Below are 7,134 nucleotides of genomic sequence, written 5' to 3'. Positions count from 1 at the left end.
AATCACTCCCAATTGGCAGAATGACTAAGAAAAGCAGCAGGCTGGCATTTAAAAGCAGCTTTCTGACATAAAACCATAAAGGCCCAAAGACACCCACCAACTAATCAGTAGTAAGTCTTTTGTTCATGTATTTTGGCAGAATCTCATGAGGACACTGCACTGATGCTGCATAGAGCAGGGCTGTTAAGTATTATTTCTCTCTACAGATACTAAAATAATATACTAAATTAAGATAGGCTGTTGTATAATCAGGCATGACACGTAGTGCAGTGGCTTCCTAGACTCCAATAAGCTAGTCCATCATCAGAGAAGAAGTTTGTTTGAGATATCCAGGGGAGGGGCCAATCCCCTGCAAATACTATTTTCCCTCTATCCGTCCAAAATGGCATTGCCAAGATCTTTTCTCTTGCAGGTTGCTCCGAGCCCATGCAGTTGTCCAGGAGTTAGCGAGCCTAGCTCAAATGTCACGTTTCATCAGCGCTTTGCATGATGCCACTGCTCCTGGCTTCTCACACTTCGTTTTCTTGCAATACTCTACCCTCTCCCCAGCTTCCCAGCACTGTCCAGCTTGCACCCTGTGCACCTGCTCCTTACACGGCCACCAGCAGCTTCCCACTCAGCACGGGGTGCGCAGCGCCCCAAACTGACTCCACTCGCCGGCCAGAGCAGGGCGGCAACGGTCGCAGCGGCAGATAGATTACCCGGCCCTCCCAACCACGGAGAGGGAGAAGGGAGGAGAAGGGAGACAGACGTACAAACTGGAAACGAAACCAGCTTTACTAATGACACTAACACCAAGCGAAGTAACGCAACAGATACAGAGCCGACCCTGCCCTGGGGCGGGCGTCCCGCCAGCGGCCGCCGGACAGCACCAGGAAGTCCCGGACTGGATCCCGCAGTACGCGGAAACTGGACTCAGGAATACACGGATCGGGATCCCGATCGGGACCGCAGGCAGGACAAGCAGCAGGGTCCTCTTCAGCAGCCGGCCACGGACGAAGGGAGCGAGACCCTCGTGACCTCCCAGTTTTAACATGAGTATGACGTGCATGGCATGGAATACTGCGTTGGTCAGTGTCGGGTCACCTGTCCTGCCCGCCACTCCCTGCAAGCGCGACCCTTCCGACGCCTCACCGGCGGGCCCTGAGCCTCTGCCAGCGACCCTGGCTGCTGTGGTGATGATGACAAACAGGGGCCTTCTCTGCCTTCCTTCTCTGCCGCTAGCCGAGTGTAACCACCAACATCAGGTGTTATCAGCTCTGGAGCAGACGCTGTCCGTAAAATACACAGCCAACGTCAGAAAAATGCAGCTACTTGGAAGAACTTCGCTGACAGGAAAATTCACTAAAAGAGAATTGGTTCTGTTTTAACCGAAACCAGGACAACTTGCAAGGCCTGTTCTATTCAAATGCATGCTTGCCCGAAGTCCGTTTCCTCTTTGATCTCTAGATGAAAAAGATCTTCTAGCCACCAAGTTGCTAGCTCACAAGAAGACCCAACCTGAAAGCCTCCAGAGTCTCTTTTTACCTTAAAAAACCCCAACAAACCCCCCCAACAAATGTCCTCCACCTTCCCCACCCTTAATCCCCTTTCCAGCCTCACACCATCCTCCTCCTCTTTGTAACGACTCGTGCTGGGCACTAAGTGACACGCTCTGTGCTCTGGAGCTGGCAAACCCCCTTCTGCTCTCCTCTCCCCACCCCATTTTCCACGACTGAATGCCCCGGGAAGGACCGTGCACGCTCTCTGGTTCCATGAGACACCTGACACAACTTTGGAAGCTGCTAGAACAAACACCGATCCTCCCCATTTACTGCTGGGCAGCTACCACGGCAATCTGCTCTTAGAATGCACGCGTACCTGCCTTCTGTGTTTACAGCTATAAAATAATGATACCCAAATCAATATTTTTTCTCTTTTATCTCTGTTTGCCTTTCCTCCATTGTTTTCTGCTTTTTTGTCTCAGTATCACACAGTTTGAAAACTGCCAGTGCTAAAGTACAAACCAAACTTCGTTGCTTTTATTAGTTATGAAGCATTTACACCTTTTATGGCATTAATTTCTGCAGAAAAAAATAAGCCATTTCATTAACACAAGCATAATTTTATCCATATAATAACTATTTTATGATTTCCTTCCTATTCTACCTACTGAAAAGGTGAAGTTGTTTTTCCAGCATTGTGACTAGCCAGTATATGAGGGTACGTGAAACCAGTTGATGCAGTCTGTCCAGAGTGTGTTGCACATTAAACTCAATACTGATATATAAACAGGGATTTTTGATTTACTTATGAGTACTCAAAAGCAGCCAGATGGCAAGCAGATGAAAAATTTGCTTTTGTCTCAGGTGCATTAAGAGCACCCAAGTCTCTGCACGCTTCCTACTCCTTTTCCCAAAACACACACACACAAATTATCTAATAAATCCCTAAATAAATTGACAAGATGTAAACATATAAAAATAGCTATTTAATTCTACTAACTTGCCTTTTGAATTCAAATAGAATTTTTGAGAAAAACTCCATAAACAAACATTTTCATAATTAAGATGATGCTACATATTTGAACCTGGTAGACAACTGCTCTTGATTTTTTATAGATTTTTTTTTTTATAGATTTCCTTTTTCCAAGCCCACTGTAAGAACAAGTTTGACCCAAAATTGTGCGGACAAACACTCTCCCCTAACTGTCTGGGCCTTTCCCGAGTTTGCCAGAAGATGGTGCACTAGTCCCACCTGCAATAAAACGAGTTGTGTACAGAGCGTAACTGTTGAGACTTCCAGGTGTCAAAAGACTAGATTTTGTCGCAAATTTTTAAAATGTCTTATTAGTTTAAAAAAAAAAAAGTCTTAATCTTTCCTAAGGATAACACAGGGGATTTAACTTTTCCATGGATGTTATAAGGAAAAGCACAATCCTAGCACAGATTTGCCGATCAATTACTGGGAAGCACTTAAGGTACTTCTTAAAGACATACACAGGTAAATATAATGGAATACAACGCTCACATGCCTTCCTCCAGTTCGAAGTATGTAATAAAAAAACATATGCATAGAAATTACTTGTGGCTATAGGTATCTGAAATGAAATTTGAACAAATTATATTCATTAATGTAAACAATGTAAGTTATCACACAAACCCTTTGTTTCTATGAAAATAAGTATTGCTTCTTTGGGGTGCTGAATTCATGTTTCCAGGACAACATATACTTGCATTTGAAATATCCTTGACCATCTCCTTTTTTATAAGGGATCTGATGACACTTTCAATTAAAAAATGTACACTGAGGGAAGCAATTTTGTTTCAAAATAGGCAGATACAGTTATAAATGTAGACTACCATTGTGTTCACACGGCTGCAATTGCTAGTACAATGTTGTCTTTTGATCTAGCTGACCAGGCTTCACAGGGAGAAAATACAGATGACAGAGGCTGAAGAACTCAGAACCACAACTTCCTTCCAGTAAAGTCTGCTTTCATTTCTTCAAGCTATTAAGCAATTCTGTATTTTCTAAGCCGCTGCAGAAGACACACACCTTTAACTGGAAATGGAAATTGCCCAACCAATAACATACACTAGTTTCTTTCTGCTTACATATTTGCTTTAAATAGAACCCAGATGGAACAAACTATGCTGGTTTTCAGACAACCTAGCTGCTTGGACTTGCCACAGAGCAAAGGTCAAATCATATCATAGAAAATTTAAAAGAAAGTAACTCTGTGCACATCAAAAGTTAAAGGGCCATGGGCAGTAAGCTGTAAGTGGAGATACGTTTTAGATAGTCTCACTTGTGGGTAGTTATGGAGAGTATCTCATTCTATTAGATTTATTAACTGTCTTTGTAAAGCAGCAATGAAAGTAGAATAGTATTCTTCCACCCTCAAACTTAGTACATTTGACATTTCTTTGGAGGAAGGATTGAGGCAACAGGTAGTCCCTAATTTTAGCTGTCAGAGCGGGAAAGAAGCAGCACATAGAGAGCAGGAGTAATAATAAAATTAAATCCTACTAATATGCCCACCAACTGCTACGGCTTAGTAAGGGTATTCATACTGCAGTGTATATTTTTTTAAGAGTTCATACTTCGTTGATGATACAAGGTGTGTTTGTGTACAAAAGAGGAAGGAGGGAAGAAAAGATAAAGCCAGATCATGTGGGTGCTGCAAATAGCAACTGAAAAACATTAGACTCCATTATATTACCATGCAGCCAACTATGTTGCATACTAGTGTTTCCGGACCAAACTGTGGTGGTCACAAATGAAGTCAATACCAATTTTGTTCACAGATTGCAGCATTAGTTGATCTGTTGTGCAGTTCAAGTAGGATGTCTGATGACTGGTTTTACAGTCATTTTTCATTTAGGCAAGGTATGTTTTACCCATCTAGCCCATACTACACCACACACATTCACTACTGATGCTAAGGCAAAACAAGAAAAAAAAAAGAAAAAAAAGATTGTTGCCCCATCTCTCTTCTTTGTTGGATTGCCGTATTTTATCTGTTTAGTGAAGAAGAAAGAAGTCCAGTAGGTAAAGTTCTCTTAGCTTTTGATTTTCGTAACTCTGATTACACATTGCTTCAACAAATGCTCATCTTTAGCTACAGTAATGCCTTTGTGCTTCAGTATTCCTCACTGAGGAATGTACGCTGTATCTGTGGTACAGCCCAACAGACCACTGTGAGGAGTTCTAAAAACAGACAGGAGGGTCAAACACTTTGGCTCTTTATTGAGAGAATCTGCCCATGACTTTGGTGACAATTTTGTTTATTTAAAGCACTCGCCCACAGAGGGTGTATACCTTGTTCTTCACACCTATCAAGAAGTGATACACTCAACACATACCTCAAACAGAACCTTCCATATATCAGCCGGCTTTGCATACTACAAAAGCTTCCCCTTTGAACTACTACACGTGCAGGAACTTGAGCAAAGACATGCCCAATTCTTGAATATTTTTATTTCTCTTAAGGAGACAGAATTTTTAAACCACACATACTAGTACACACGCACAACCTCTACAAGTTTTGTTATATTAATTCCATGCCTCCCTGAAATCAGCATAAAAACTTTCCCATAACTTCAAAATAATTTTCTTTTCCATCTACTTTGTGCAACATGTTATTGTAGCATAAAAATTATGGCTTGGAGTTTGGCAATGAAGCAATGAACAGAACTTCAAGTCATTATGACTAGGATTTTGCTGTGTATTTCTGCTTTTGGGAGTAAGGTGGATACTGCAGTCTTTAAGCCAAATTCTGTTTTCTGACCATAGCATGTTCCATTCAAATCACTTCACAAGAGGAAAAATAAACACAGTAAAGGCAGCATAATGCTAACATATCACTTAATAACACTAACAGCATTGGCAGCATAATGCTAACAGCCATTTAAAGAAAAATATTCAGGCTTTACTGAATCATAACAGGAGAATTACAGCAGGAGGGAGAGATGCATCATTAAATGAAATATTCTTAACAGCTTTCATAGAAAAACAGCTTTCCCTTTGTTTTGATGTAGTGAATCAGTGATTTATTACAAGTAGATGACTTTGCTTTCCTTTGGCAAACTGATAAGATTTTCCTGTTACTAACGAGGATTACAACTAATCTGGATTTTCTGCATTTACTTCCTTGTTCGTGCAGCAGCAGAATCAAGTCTGGTAAAGGACGGTGTTTATTAGTTACCTACCTACTGCAAATAGATTTATTTCAATTAAAGAAATGGCAGACAACAGGAAATCAAGAATGAGAAAGTTTTGCTAAAGTTCAAAGCTTAAACACATTTAATTACACTTCAGAAGTTTTTCAAAATTGTGTGGCTTTCTGACCTCTCAGCTCACCTGTTTGCATCCACAGCTACCCCCATTTGCCCTCTATACAGCACACAACACATACTGTGCTGAAATTAACTGCACTGCTAATGCATGATGTTGACCCTACAAGAATTTTGCAATGAAAAATCCACCTATTCTACAGTACTAAACGGGAAGACGAAGAACTCCAGCTTTTCACAAACACTGTGCTGTTAACAATCCGCATAACAATCTAGCCGGGTGATAAGGCGGGTGTTCCTCGCTTACATCTCACAACACACATCAGTCCTTTCTGAAGATCAAATATAGTTCTGCACCAAAGGCTGATGAAGAACTTGGGCGCACAGTCACTAGCAGTCCAGCTCTGGTCTACTGAACAGATTGGTCTCATGCCAAATATCATCCAAAGGAGCAAAACCATAGAAAGTGGCTTGAAAACCAAGAGTTCCAGAGAACAGCTGCAACCATAACGTGGGATGGTGGGCAGCTCTGCCTTGTGACTGCATCGCTTAACGTATGTTCGTTTAAGCAATGCTGGCTGGATTGCTACAGAGCTCTGGTCCTCACAGTCTGTCATTGGTGCTGTATCCTACTGACTTTTCCTCCTGAGCCTGTGGATCCTCAGTTTGCCACCACCTGGTAACAACAGCGTCTGTGCAGCATTCCCACTCACTTCAGTAAGGAATTCTGCTTTAAAAGTGAATTGCTATGATGAAGTCCCAGGTTTGAGAGCTACCATCTCCTGCCCCTGCTTCAGCAACATTTGGGGTCAGTGAAGTCGGCAAGTCTGGCTGAGCAAGGGCTGAGTTTGAACTGAAAGAAATTATGTTTTCCAATTTACTCAAAACAAAAATACACTAATGAAAAAGCTGTTTCACAGCTGTTGCCTGGACTGCCACTATCACAGTCTGCAAGGCTACAGGAATTCCGATGATTTATAGTGCTTGGGAATAAAAACTGCCAAACCATTTTTAGATTGGAGTTACAGAACATGAATGAACTATTTTGCCATTTTCTGGTAAGGAAACAACCAGAGGAATCAAATTTCAGTAACAGAACAGCCCTTACTCAAAAGATATTTTGACAGAAGTGGGTAAGCAACAGTCTGTCTCCCATAATATTATTAGCCGACATGGCCTTTATTTTTTTGCAGTAGCATAATTAAGAGATAGCTTTCAGTGGAATGGACCCTACCTACCAACATAATGTTAATATGTTAACAAACTGAAAGAAAACTGCAAATGTTTTTATGTGGGTTTATTGAAAGACATATACGTGCTTATGTACATGACCCAGATTCCTATTTCATTTTTTTCA

Source organism: Opisthocomus hoazin, chromosome 10 (assembly GCF_030867145.1).
Source record: "Opisthocomus hoazin isolate bOpiHoa1 chromosome 10, bOpiHoa1.hap1, whole genome shotgun sequence".
NCBI classification, from domain to species: Eukaryota; Metazoa; Chordata; class Aves; order Opisthocomiformes; family Opisthocomidae; genus Opisthocomus; species Opisthocomus hoazin.
This window is presented reverse-complemented; position numbering follows the sequence as displayed.